Below are 11,457 nucleotides of genomic sequence, written 5' to 3' on the forward strand. Positions count from 1 at the left end.
CTGAAAAGATCAACATTTACTTTGTTTTGTCCACAAGATACACTTTAGAGCTATTTTCATTCTGTGCCACAAACAATTTCAGACAGAAAAAGCTGTAATTTTTACTGTAACGTACACGTCAGCCGACTGCTGAAGCAGGACTGCTCTCCCAAAATATCTGACCTCTAAATATGGTCTTTTTTTGGTTTTTTTCCCTTCAAGTGGATAAGATAAGCTGGAGAGCTCATTCCATTAATAAGCACACACTTCATTTTTTCCATATTGAGAAAAACAAAGGGAGGAAGCCAAGAGATTAAAAAGTAGCAGTCAGATGAAAAGATGTACCAAAGTGCAATAGCTGTAATTCAGTAACTAAAACAGATACACGTTTTATTTAACTACGGAAATGTACACAAGACAGTGGAAGTGTTTTGGTTTTTTTGGGTTTTTTTTACTACATGTCCTTATTCAACCTCCATTTCATGAATTTCTCTGTTAACCATAAGAGGAAGTGCTACATTGAGTTGTTTTCAAAGGATGAAAGCCACTTTTACTCCTGTGAGCTTCACAGTAAAGCACAAATTTTGCTGCCACCCACTTGCCCTCACAGTGAACTCCTTCACGCCTGCTATCAAATAAAGCTGTAACACTAAAAATAATCAAACTATATCTGGGTTTTTGAGGAGGAAGAGATCAAAAATTGGATTTTAGCTTTAGACTACTGCATCCTAATATATGGTAGTCGTCATGCAGTGAAGCTGGAGTAGACAGTATTGAGTGCATGTGTAGCCATAAAACAACAGAGATGAATACGAGCACACACCCACACCCACTTCTCTGTCCCTTAAGAACAAAAGCCAGAAGGTGGTCGCGTGGCTAATTTACATGGACATCATTTGCATCAGTATGTTCTCACAGAGGCTCGACACTGGAGGCTCCCTGCAGGAAAACCATCACTCAATTAGGGAATGAAAATGAGCAAGTCTCCATCACAAACAGACCAACTGCAGAGGCTTTGTGAGGGGGGACGGTGTGGCACTTCCAGCCGAGCTGATTTAAATCTGTAGTTTCATGCAGTCAAAATGAGGCCGGGTTCATTTCAGGTCACGGTAACTTGAGAGGAATATGATATTAAATCAAGCTGCTGGTAACGGGAGGGCGAGTTTCAATTTAAGGGTTGTTTTTCATTGTAATCAGGCAAATATTTAAGTTTAAAATGAGAAAAACTGAATTATTGCCTTTTTTGGAAATAGGTGAAATCAGTAAAACTGATCATTTCTAACTAACATATTAAGTTAAGGAATTTGGTTAGGAAGTTTTAAAAGCTCAAAGTGAGTCTAAAAATAAAACGAGACCTGCGGTTTTATAAAAACACTGTCTCGTTTCTAATAACCTACAATGCAAGTTATACTAGTGTGACTCAAACTTCACTGATGCAGCTCAACAGCTTGTTTATGTAAAACTGGCTTTGCCACCCTGTCTGAGCCTGCACGCGTCAAATTCATGAAATGCTCCGTTTCGGTCCTTTCGCTCATGACCATTTACAGGTGTGGCTTTATTGCTCAGAGGTCCAATGGTCAACTACCTGAGCTTCCACCACTACAGCAACAATGTAGCAATGTCGCAACCTCATGGGACTTCATAGCTCTGCCATATTAAATTCCAAACATGACAGTCTAAACTTGGCCATTTCAGCAGTGACTCATTTTGAGCGCTCCCGCTTTAACACTTCTTAAACCGCTTGTGAAACTCTTTTAGACAACAGTGAAACATATTTATAGAATAATTTGGATAAGGGACCCAGACAGTCAGAAATAAAGAGAAGCGAGACAGCAGATCCAAAGGAAATAACACTGCTCACAACCAATTACACATTGTGTTAAGATTACAAATACAAAAAAGGATAAATGCAGTGAGGTGGACTTATAAATATCCCAGACTTGTATGGGATGTCCATGTATACAAACTCTCTCAGTCAAGTTATGCTCATACATAACTAAGGGGCTCTAAAGTGAAAGTGCTTCACAGTCTTTATTCAGTCCTTCCTTGAGGGATGTAATCCCCACCGGAGCCTCAAAACTATCAACTGTTCATACTCCTCCTTTCCTTTCTAGAAAGAAAAATCCAACACCAGCTGTAAACTTGATGCTATCGTTCAGGACATCGAAGCAAAACTGCCTTGACAAACCTCAGTTGTCAAGTTAAAAGTTGACACCATTTTAAAGACGCTTAACAGGATCTTCGGTCCATGTAGATTCATTCAAATGAGTTTATATTTAAGTGGATGAATTATTTCCACTTCCATGCCTTCAGTAGGAGTCACTCCCACATACACAGCTGGAAAATATGCTTCACTGCTGGGAAAATGTGAAACATCATCAACGAGCTTTAGCAACCATCTCCAAACAATCCACCTAACAAAGCTATGAGACCATTGTGGAGGGTGGAGAATTTACAGTGTAAATGTAAAACAAGATGCACCCAATCAAGACTTCAACCTAAAAAAAACAGAAAACATGAAGCACGGCCACTGGGACGCATTGATAAACCAGTTGTGGTCCACAGCTCTATTGTGTGTCTGCATGTAGACCAGCACAATGAGCTGCACAAACACCTCTCCACACACAAAACATCGGGACTCTGGCTTCTCGTTTAGTGATTTTAAAACAGCAAAGCTTACTCAGCACAATGTGGCCTAGACCAACCCAGACCCACCAATTCAATTCAAACGGAACTGCATGTGCTTGCATAAGCAGGAGCTGCCAATCCAGTGTCCCCCTGACCCACCCACCCATGCACAACCCGCTAATATCCCACCACACAGAGGTAGGATCTGTGTCATCCAAAGAGAAGTGCCTAGAAAGCCGACTAACCGTCACTCTTGCATTTGTACACTGAAACGCTGCTTTCTAAAAAGGAAAAAAAATAATGAAAAAGCTAAAAGCACTTGTGTGATGGTCAGTGAACAGAGAGGCATTTACACTCACTTGCTGTGATTCTGTTGACATTATACAAGACTTCGGGCCAGCAGTCTGAACAGACAATGTCTGTTTAGATATACAGGTCCTTTATTTAGTGTCAAGAAACATGCAGGGATGCACGGATGCACTGCAACCGTGAAAACAGCCCAATTCCCGCAATAAGTACACTTAAGAGGCCACACCTCCTAATCTAGTGTCCAGCAGGTGGCAAAAGATCTTACAGCTGCTTTAGCATTAATGCATAGCTGGCTGGAGGACTCATGCCTAATGTTGAACACCTCAAAAACTGTCTGTATGTATTTTTCCAAAATGCCCCTTAAACTTGAAGCAGTCAAACATATTCCTGGATGGAGTAGAGCTTGAATTAGCTCCAGAACTTAAATATCTTGGGGTCATTCTAGACCCAACATTATTTATGTGACTCTTGAAGAATAAAGTGTCCCAGGTACTTAAATTTAATAATCGAAATTTTAATCATATACGTAATAATTTTAATATGAATGTTGCAAAAACTTATTTTTACTCAATGATCATCTCTCATATGGACTATTGTTTGACGTCCTGGTCACTTGCTTATCCAACAACACTTAAAACTATTGAAAACATTTATAAAAGAAGTTTAAAACTACTTGACAAAAAACCGACTTCCCACCACCACTGTCATGTGTTAAAAAATTATAAATTACTGAACTTCAATAACTTAGTGAAACTTAAAAGAGTGAGTTTAATATATAAAGTCTTACACTCCCTTGCTCCACCACCACTAAAGCAGTTCATTAGGCATAAAGAAAGCTCAGGCAGGACCAGTCGAGCTACAATCCGAGGAGACTTGTTTATACCCCACAGACGGACAGCATTTGGGCAGAACGTCCTCTCTGTTAAGGGAGGCCATCTGTGGAGTAGTCTTCCTCAACCCATTAGAGAATGCTCGACATTCAATTTGTTTAAGGCAAAGGTTAAAAACTGGTTATGGACAAATCAAGTGTGTGATCATGTATGAGTTGTATAGTTTTAATGTTTTATTTGGGAACAGAATGGTGTGTATGTGTAAGTTTGGTGATGGAGTTTTTATTATGAATGAATGATGAATTTTTATGAATTATGTCTATTTTTTTATGTTTAAGGACAACAGATGGAAATTAGCCTTTGGCTATAATCTGGCATGTTTACATTCATGTAATTTTTTTTTTTTTTACATTTATGTTCATTAACATGCACTGTCCTAAATAAATAAATAAATAAATAAATCTTGGAATCCAGATGTTTCAGTCTCATTTCAACAGGCACATAAAAATCACGCACCTAGCTAGGGCTGTGCGATATGACCAAAATCTCATTTCCCGATAAAAAACATCTATCGTCCGATAACGATATAAATCACAAGTAATTTTATATTTTCTGTAAATTCTGTGAATCTCAGGTAGGTGAAGTGTTTCCAGCTGGGCGCCGTGTACCTGGAGTCGAGTGTTTTAACAGATGCATGACACTACGCATTTTTAGACATAAGTTGTAACGATCGCCATTTTCTTTGTGAGTATTTATTACACAGCGTGCTGCGGGGAAAAGCCTGTTCTAACGTTTGAGTCTAAGGTTTATTTTTAAGCACCTGACGGCTCTTTTTTTTTTTGCTTCTCATTCGTCAATAATACTTTTTCCATGCGATTCAGTTTATTTTGAAAAGTCTCAACAGGATCTTGAGCTTTATTGTGAAAGGTTTATGTGGAAAATAAACAAGCGGACATGCGATGGTTTTACCGTTGTTGTTGCTAACGACAACCCATAAAAACAGGCGCTTGTCCGTCCGTAGTGTGGTTATATTAAATATAAGAGAAAGAGAGAACTTTAAGAAATGAATATAGTCACTACAGCGACCATCAAAACCATGAAAAAAAATATTGCCGTAAACAGTTTATTTTGCGACACCACGAAACAAACGATAGCGTAAAATGAAACGATAGACGTTTTTATATCGTCATCCGATATATATCGTTATACAGGGTACAACCTTCATGAAAGTAGCATTTAAAGCTGCCACCAAATCTAGTTTGAGATTATGTTTTTGAGGGATTTTTTTGGCATTTTGTGTGTACATCTAATGGTAAAGGTAGACTAATAGGATACATTAGCTATGGCTGTAGCATTTGTAATCTGGTGCTTGGGCCTAGCACAACTGCTTCAGTTTTGCACCTTTGATCCAGGAGGACGATATTTCGTCCCACTGTATATTGATGAGTTGGCTATAAAACTACATTCGACCTTTAGGGAACATGTCATGTCTCATGTTCCCTAAAAAGAGGTTTTGGATAGTAAGGCACTGATTATGGTTCCCATTTGCAAGTTCACACTGACTGATGTCAATTTTGTCATCAGACGGCAACTATGAGGGTCTGTGAGTATGCCTGAAGATTTTTATTACTATTATTTATTTATTTTATTTTTAAACAGACCACATAGAGTTGTTCTTGAAGTATACATGACAATACAGCAACTGCACATGCACCCAGACAGTGGACTTTAACTAACATAACAGAGAAGACCACTCAAATGTTGTCTCTCATTGTTGTCGGGGAGACGGCATAAGTTTACACTGTGTCTGTTTTCACAGTTATTTTACTGCTGATTTACAGATTTTGGTAAGATGAGGTTTTCAGGGGGAAAATAAATAAATAAGAATTTCTTGCTTTCAAATTTCACCACTTCGCCTGCTATACCAGTGCTGGTGTGAAGATTTCGCCTGAGTGGTGACACCTACAGTTCAGCAAAATACTGCTGCAGGTAGTCACCCCATCTACATTGGTGTAAAAGGTACGAAGCTGTGGCAATGTCGCAGTTTGTGTGCAAATGCGACCAACACAACAACCATAAATGGGCATTTCTACTTCAGCTTCTTTCATGAGTTAACCTTGAGCACTCCACATGTTTAATGGGCAAATAAATGGCAGACCTGAACAGGATCAAAAATTCTCCTGTTAAGCTTTTGAACTGTCCTCATTTTCAGGCCCTGTTTCGAGACACCCATTAATGTGTTTATATAGGGTATAAACGGTATTACACACAACATAAAACCATTCAACAGCACCATAAACTGAGAAAACACATTCAAAGAACACCCGTTTATTTTCCATGCTTTCAAAATCCAAAGATCTTGCTGATGTAGTATTTATTGCAGGGCTATTATAATATACTTTACTGCAATTGAATATGAAATGTGTGTCTAAAGGTGCCACACTGACCTGTCAAGATGCTTCAGTTTCTTTGGTGGCAACAGCTTCCAATTCCGAATCTATGAAAGAGAGAGGAGAGATAAGAAAAGCCTAATCACTTGCACGCCATAGCCATAAAATAAAACCCCCAGCGACTGATAAAATCTAACCTGGATTTGTGTGCTGTGTGTGTTACAATTTGTTTATTATCAGTAAAGCAACAGCTTGTAAAGACAACATTAGGACGCTACCACAACAGGTCTGCGTCATCCCTGAAAATGCAAGCATTATTCAATTAAAGCCACAAACTTCAAACGACTATTTGGCACTAATCATATGAAAAGCATTTCAACTAGCTGATGTGGAAATGCAGGTCGAGCTGCATAACAAGGCGATGCATGGCCAGCCCCCCTCCCTCCGCGAAGCTGTGGCCCCACTGGAGAACGTGTGAAAAAAGACAAACACACAAATTGTGTGTGGGTGTGCGCGCGCCTGTAGGTCAAAGTTGCACCTCGGGTCCTGATCGGCCATTATCTCAGCTGTTGCCCGACTTGCAGCTTAACCAACATGGCTTCTCTCGAGCCTGGTATTTTTCCAGTGCAACTCAAAACAACATCCCCGGCAGGGCATCAGATCACAGTCGATTCAGTTAAATCATAAAATGCTACTGTGCTGTTTGCAGTCTCGTCGTCGCAGTTGTAAAGCAAGGGGAATACGACTGCAAAACCAGCAGAGCTCAGGTCTACACTGGATTAGCTAACCAGCTGCTTTTGTCTGTCCACCGACAGAGGGGGTTAAAGGTTCCGATTGTAGCACAACTTTGCAGGTTTACCATTCCCCCCCCCACAATGTCAAATCAAAATTATTTCTAACCATCCCGTTTCGGTTAATTTAGGTCACGGAGAAACCTGTACAGAATATGCAAGTTCCTAAAATGTAAAACAACCCGTCCCGGTTACCGACGAGTAACCTGCGTCGTCAGATTAGCTCAGGTGCTAAAGCTAACGCTACGAAGCGGCTAGTTAACTTACACGGTCGTATTTCACATGCAGCAATTATGGAAAAGCTTTTGTAACAAACAGAAATAGTTCAGAAGCAATACCACAGAACCAAATGCTTACGCACAGCTGGCAAACTAGGGTTAATAAGTGCTACTAGTAGTTAGCGTTAGCACAAGGTTAAGCCGCCTACAAAGGCAATTTTTTTCCTGAAAGACTCTACGAAATGTTTTAGCCATCTACAGGCAAACATCAGCATTTATTTTTTTCCGTCGACGTTTTTACAAATTCAGCAAAATCGAGTCCCAAACGCCAGGAGTTAGAAAAGCTACCCCAGCTTAATCATTGCTAACTAAACAACAGCGTTTGCTCAACTTATCTCCACCAGCCGCCGTCGCTCTCCTCACTACCTACGCTAGCTCGACACAAACAAACGGTCGTCTGAGCACGAAAACAGCACAAAAACATCCATACCTCATTGAAGTATAAAGTGCAACAGAGTGGAAAGGAAAGCCGACTGTAAGGCTAAAGAAATTCAACGCGTTTGCAGCATCTACGAGGGGAGGCATTCATCCTGCGTGATCGCCATTTTCTTCACTCGCCGCTGGCTGGCTAACCTTCTTTCGCTCGGCTCTCTGGTTTCCCCGTCGCTCTCTCACTCGCTCTCTCTCTCTGCGCACACACACATCTCACCGTGTGTGTGTGTGTGTGTGTTTCTGGAGGAGGGGCAGGAAACCCATTCACCACTTCCTCTGACTGAGAAGCCAAAACACAGTCAGATTGAGCTGATACAAAAAGAAACTCCGGTGTAAAAAGTATGCAAATGGTAACCAGGCCACGATAAGCGATGAATTCCCCGCAAATAAAACATCCAGCGAGAAATCTAGGCACACGCACCACAGATGCAAAGTGTAAAGTGTAGGATTTATTTTGCTTGACTGATTAATTTATTCTAAATTTAGGATTCATGGAGATATACATGTGATTATAAAGACATCAACTATTATCCAGACAGGGAACAAAAAAAAGAAGAAAAAAATCAAAGTCTAGCAGTAAAATTTTGAAACTATACGGAAGGCACAGCAGATTCCTGGCTACTACTTGCTTGCATTTCGTGACATTTAAACTATTAAATGTCACGAAATGCTACTTTTGAAAGGTTCAAATTACGTTTTAAAGATTTTGAGGAAGATTTCTGACACCTTTGCTTGTTTTTGCCCCAAAGTTATCACGTTATTTCTTTGTTAATTTCTCGCACTGACCCTTAATTTCTTTTAGTAGATAATCATCTGGAATCGGAGCATCTTTGGCACTCATATAATAAATGGCTTAATTATTAATATGCGCATTAGCCTAACATCATCTTTTTAAGATATGCGACAAGCTGCGTTTTGTTTTAATGTAACGCCAGACCAAAACCTGTAATTCCACGAAAGCTCACACAAGATAGGCCAGCTTAGAAACATAATGCTCTACGTGTTTCCTTGTAGCTGTAAGCAGAATAGAAAGTGAAAATACCTATCGACCAGACAAAATAAAGAATGTGGAGAATCTCAGTATCTCTTTCTCTCTCCGTGTTTTCTCTTTGGTATTCAAGAAAACAACAAAGAAACAGGAAGAAATTTTTTTTTAAAGGGGGGGCGGCGGAAAGAATGGAGAGAGATGGCCAAACTGCAGAGAAACAAATACAGTGTGGAATCTGCCAACGCTTCACCATGAAACAAAAGCGGCCGCTGCACGCGAGAAACCAGCAGCGCGTGCGTGCAAAGCAATGACCATTGACCCACCGATGGCAAAAACAAGCCCCAGCCTTGTGCACAGATTACTGCCCTTATCTGTGTGTGTTTCACTCCGAGGCAGAGTGAGAGGCAGAGTTCCAAGTAATGATTTTATCAAAGACAACAAGATTAGATTATACTGCATATAAACACTGGGTAAGGTCTGAACACTGGGCTGTGGGCTGTTGCCAAAGAACTACCCAAGCCTGGGCTATTCGATGAATTCCTGCTACTGATGCTGTAGTACTACTGTAATTCTACTGCTACTGACTGTCTGTAGAACTATTAAACATCTTACAAAATACCACTCACTTTCACAGTTGTTTAATCTCTAATTTGTAGTTGAAGATTTCAGAAAACATTTTTTAACCACGAGTTCCTTTAAACTTCACGTGTTTCGTTTTGTTTTTTGTCCTGCCTTCTTCTCCTCACCTCCAACTGATCACAGAAAATTGGCTAGAGGGTTCTTCCTGTTAAAAGGGAGTTTTTCCTTCCTGCTGTTGCCAAATGCTTGCTCAGAGAGGGTCGTTTGATTGCTGCTGGTGCTGCTATTTGATGCTATATAAACACAACTGAATTCAAGTGAATTAACAAGTTTTCACAGAGCGAATGCAAGCTTGATAGCGTGTTTCTATTTTAGTAGCTGGAAATTTGGGAGACTACAGGATGTAGTGACATTAAAGCTGGGGCATTTTGACTCATGCATGCAAACAAAGCACAGAAATCACAGGCCTATCAGGCCCTGTAATGTCATGCTTTTTTTCTTTATTTTAAGCAAATACAGTCATATTGAAAGTTTTGGCAGTGAACAGCAACAGTGAAACTGCGCCTAAAACTGTATGTCAGCGTTTGGTGAGGAAAACTTCTTTCTTGTTTTCCTTCATAAACGCCTCTGTTTCTAACCTTCAAATTAGGCCAAACGTGGCCGAGCCAGTTAAAAGAAACTAGGTCAAACTAATGTTTGGGACAAACATTCATGACATTAAGCTGGTAAGCCAGGGAGAGTCATAAGATGAACAAAGCGAGATTTAACAAAAAAAGCAAATAAAGACTGAATAAAATAACGTAACTCGATGTTGATCAGATATGTGTCAGTGAAAAGGGTTTTATTTTATGTCCAAATCATAAGAAGTACTGCATTAAAATAGCCAAAAAAAATAGCTTTTGTGTTAATGAATGATGACGCTATAATTTTAACACGCAGCTAAGGGTGTGCTTGTGTGTTTGAACAGTTTCAAAGAGGCATTGAAGTCACCTTGACAGACAGAGCAGTGTATACAGAGAGGCCGAGGTTTAATCATTCACACACACAAGTTCAAATGCAGGAAACAGACCCTATTGGCTTGGGTAAACAACGGCAGCTTTGATAAAGTTATGCAATTCTGTACAACTATATGCAATCCTCAAAATCTGCTCATATACATGGATACGTTATACGTTTTTGGGGGGGCATGGGGGTTATAACAGATTCTAAGTTGCTCAGTTTGCCTTTTTAGGGGATTTAACTCGGCCACATCCAGACTGAGCGCACACGCACACCAGTCAGAGTGATCAATTGCAGCTGCAGGAGTGAGGGAGCTTGCACAAACGGGGAGACCATTGTTCTGTAGAGAAAGGATGGGGCAAAGAAAATTGGACTGAAATGTGAATGTGTGGGAGGAAGAGGGAAAGTGAGCAGGGAGAAGCAGGGGGACGTAAAGTTCGCGAGGAGAGGAGGGAGAGATTATGTGGTGGGGGTGAGAGTGCGTGCGAGAGAGCCAGACTGACAGACAGAAGAAGGTCAGAAAAGAGATTTGCATGTCAAGTAGTAATAGGCTTGTCCCGAGTACAGCCGTGTATACTGCTAAGCTGCAGTGCTCATAGTGCTATAGTGTGTGCATGTAGACATGCAGGAGATTATTACTATAGCCTAAACTAGCTGTCACTATTACAATCACATTTGTATTCCAGTCTGACGATCCTGTTTCTGAAACTTGTGTTTGTTTTATTGTTTATATATATATATATATATATATATATATATATATATATATATATATATATATATATATATATATATATATATATATATATATATACACATACACATACACATACACACAGATAGACAGATAGATAGATAGATCAGCTGGGGGAAATTGTATTTACTGATAGAAAAGACTATTTTTGTACAGCTTACAAATTAGCTGTACTGGAAACTGTGTTTTCACTCGGAGGGCAGCAGAAGTTGAAACTACAGTAGCTACAATGTGAATGATGACAGAAAACCACCTTGACATCTTTGACATATTGCACTGACACTTTTCTTTTATTATTATTTTTTAATTAGAATTATCTAAGCTGAAATAAATCCAAAGTAAAATACTGGAGTGACTGGAAGAACTGAATACAGATTTTAAAAAAAGAAGAAGTCCAGTTTCAAAACTTTTAAGTCTGGCGTGGGACCTTTGATTCATGTCCTTACAGGCCTCTCTCTTTCTAGCTTGATCTCTGAACTGTGAGCTGATTGCATAGAGCT

The 11,457-nt window shown here is 39.8% G+C and overlaps 1 protein-coding gene across 8 annotated transcripts in view; it reads right to left on the bottom strand.

Moving 5' to 3' along the window:
* The window catches only part of LOC146671263 (trinucleotide repeat-containing gene 6A protein-like), a 38,589-nt gene extending 30,736 nt beyond the window's left edge, over positions 1-7,853 (bottom strand). For 4 of the 8 annotated variants that reach the window (XM_085403467.1, XM_085403469.1, XM_085403463.1 and 1 more), the window contains exons 1-2: positions 7,636-7,852; positions 6,194-6,243 (exon numbers count right to left, since the gene is read on the bottom strand). The gene's annotated coding sequence lies outside the window, so the exon portion shown is untranslated. Of the gene's footprint in view, positions 1-6,193; positions 6,244-7,635 lie in introns of all 8 variants that reach the window. The other 4 variants (XM_085403462.1, XM_085403461.1, XM_085403468.1 and 1 more) reach the window with 2 other exon arrangements.
* Positions 7,854-11,457: the final 3,604 nt, after the last annotated feature.

Source organism: Rhamphochromis longiceps, linkage group LG4 (assembly GCF_057381845.1).
Source record: "Rhamphochromis longiceps isolate RC_006_pf linkage group LG4, R_longiceps_female_GT1.1, whole genome shotgun sequence".
Taxonomy (NCBI): Eukaryota; Metazoa; Chordata; class Actinopteri; order Cichliformes; family Cichlidae; genus Rhamphochromis; species Rhamphochromis longiceps.